Source organism: Salvelinus sp. IW2-2015, linkage group LG13 (genome assembly GCF_002910315.2).
Source record: "Salvelinus sp. IW2-2015 linkage group LG13, ASM291031v2, whole genome shotgun sequence".
Classification (NCBI taxonomy): Eukaryota; Metazoa; Chordata; class Actinopteri; order Salmoniformes; family Salmonidae; genus Salvelinus; species Salvelinus sp. IW2-2015.
In genome coordinates this window covers 50,847,203-50,850,151 of record NC_036853.1, presented here as the reverse complement: position 1 = coordinate 50,850,151, position 2,949 = coordinate 50,847,203, and the positions used below count along the sequence as shown (strand labels likewise).

Here is a 2,949-nt window from a genome sequence, read left to right as displayed (position 1 = left end):
TCGTCTCGAGTTGTGTTGTGTCTTCCCTTTGCTGTCCAAGAACAGACAAATCTCCTCACGAAGCTCGAAACATCTTTGAAGCACCTTTCCCTGGCTTAGCCATCGCACCTCTGTGTGATAAGGCAAATCACCATGCTCCGTTTCTAACTCCGTCAGAAATGCCTTGAACTGGCGGTGATTCAAACCTTTGGCTCTGATAAAGTTAACTGTGCGCGTGATGATGCTCATTACAATGCTCCATTTTCAAGGCCTTACCGCACAACGCTCCTGGTGTATGATACAATGATAAGCTGTCACTCACCTGTCGCGTTTTCCTCTGCATCTTTTCCGTATCTTCGCCACCAGTCCGCTCCTGTGTCCACACATCGCAGGTGCTCCGTCGGTTGTCAAACCACGAGTTTTCCCAAGCAGCTCCATCTCATTTACACATCTTGACACCTCTTCATACAAATCATGCCCCGTATGTGTGCCATGCATAGGACGTAAAGCCAAAAACTCCTCTGTCACCGCTTAGCTGGAGTCCACTTCCGCGGATGAAAATTGACAAACTGGCAATGTCAGAAATGTCGGTGCTTCTCATCCACAGCCAAGGAATATGCAATGAAATCTTTTCCCTTTTTCACAAGCTGCTCTTTTAGATGTATGGACAACTGGTCTACTCTCTCGGCAATGGTGTTTCTGCTCAGACTCACATTTAAAAAAGAAGTTGCCTTTTTTTGGGCAAACTTCGTCACAAACTTTAATCATGCAGTTTTTGATGAAATCCCCCTCCGTAAATGCCGGCTGATTTAGCGATCTCTTCTGCCAAATAAAACTGGCCTTGACAGCAGCCTGGCCTTGTGATTTGGCTTTTTTTGAACAGAGCCTGTCGAGATTTGAGGCCTCGTTTTAATCCTCTGCCTTTTGTAGCCTTTGTTATCCTGTCCATATTCTTGTTTTTGTCCGCCGTTGTTTCGTTTCATAATGTCGTCTCAGATTATTCTCTTTCAGTACCGCCACACTTTCTCCACACAGAAGACACACAGGTTTTCCAGCTACCTCCGTGAACATATACTCCGACTCCCACCTTGTTTGAAACCCCCGGTTCTCAGTGTCCACCTTCCCGTTTTTGCCATTTTTTGATGGGTATCTGAAAGTTAATTTTACTGTGATGCTGACGACTGCTGTCCAATAAATATTGAAATGAAGCAGCCTACTGCTCGGTGCGTCACCGTTGCATTTGTGGGAAATGTAGTATTGGTGCGTGTAAAAGATCTGCGGGCTGCCGGCTTGCTGCGGTCTGGCGGGCCGGTTCTAATAATAAATCAGATCATCCCAGGGGCCGTAAAAAACCTTCTCGCGGGCCGGATGGGCCCGCGGGCCTTGACTCTGACATATGTGCCTCAGATCTTCCTTTTAATTTAATGTTGACTATCTGTTTTTTCCATGTATGAATGTGTTATTCAATGCATTTCTATTGGCTAATAGCAGTAAGCCAAATGCAATGTTCATAATCATAACACCAAATTATAACAAACCAACACAGGGTCCTAAAATTCTAAATCAAATATCTTAATTATCCTGGTATGACCATCTTAAAACAATTCCATATTTAGTTTATAGTAGTAATCTCGCGTTGTCATACGTCCAAATCACGTCCTGTCACGACTCCGGTTGTGGAGTAACAAAAAAACAGTAACTGTAATCTGTTACGTTACCAGCTAAAATATTGTAATCAGATTACAGATACTTTTGAAAAACTAGATGATTACTTCTAGGATTACTTTTTAAATTCAGAAAGGATGTTTGTGGGAAAAAATGGACATTCAAATCAGCATTGAAAAAGTTTACGTTTGTTTCCGCTCGAGCGAGTTTGACCACAAGTCAGAGACCCCTATGATGACACACCAAATGCGTTTGATGGATTGCGGGGAAAAGAGCAGGAATAGGCTTTTATAGGCTATTGTCCAAGCTATGTCGTCCAATGGTGTGACTGCTGTTTACACCCAAAGATGATCCAACTGGAATAAATGCTCGGAGGTAAGAAAGACAACTGCACTCTATACTCCTCTATGAACTGGTTGTCTCTGTATACCTGTCGCAAGACCCACTGGTTGATGCTTATTCATAAACCCCTCTTAGGCCTCACTCCCCAGGGACGCCTGGTTCTCGACGAGGCCYTTTGACTCGAAGGGGATACAATACACATTTCTTCAGTAAAACGATAGGTGCTGCTGATAATACTGCCATCGTCGTCGAGGCAGAGGACATCTATGTGTAGCCCATTTCTGATGCTGGTATGACATGTCATACATGGGCTATTCTAGCAAGACAGTGGCGCTGTTTCGCTTGCTCAGATGCTTTCTCTGGTGAGATCGTTTCAGCCACTTGCGAATTGAAGGAAGGTTGGTGGGTGCACAGCTCAGATGCTGGAATTATTTTGGATAAACGTGCGAAGGTAACCTTCTTTTTGAAGTGATTTGTTTAACAATCAGATAAAACATCATGACTGGTTGTGTTCATGGCACATTAAAAGGTAATGCATTTTWATAGTTAATGACCCATGAAAAGAAAATGGTGCATGCGCATAAGAGTGGCCTCTGACTGGCCTCTGCCTTAGGCTCCAAATCACTACGTCAGCACCTGCTTACTCGCGCTCTCTCTCCTTCCTCCCACTCTCTCTTTCTCTCTCACTAATTCACTCTTTCTCTTCCCACCACCTATTTCTCCTCTTCTCTCTCATCCCTCTCAGACACAGTGCAGGTCTGCTGCCCCCGGTGGCCACCTGGTGTCGGTGCATAACWGTCAAGCCAACGCCAACCTGCTTTGCGTGGTGATGAAGAACAACGCCAAAAGCCCTCGCATCTGGCTGGGAGGCTTCGAACTCTTCCAGGTAGGAGAGGAAGAGTGATGGATGGAAGGAGTGATTAAAACAGGGCGGATAGTGGGTGGAGGGAGGTAAATTCATGT

The 2,949-nt window shown here is 44.9% G+C and overlaps 1 pseudogene; it reads left to right on the top strand.

The window, feature by feature from the left end:
- LOC111971336 (uncharacterized) overlaps positions 1 to 2,949 on the top strand; it is a 26,036-nt pseudogene that overhangs the window by 20,395 nt on the left and 2,692 nt on the right.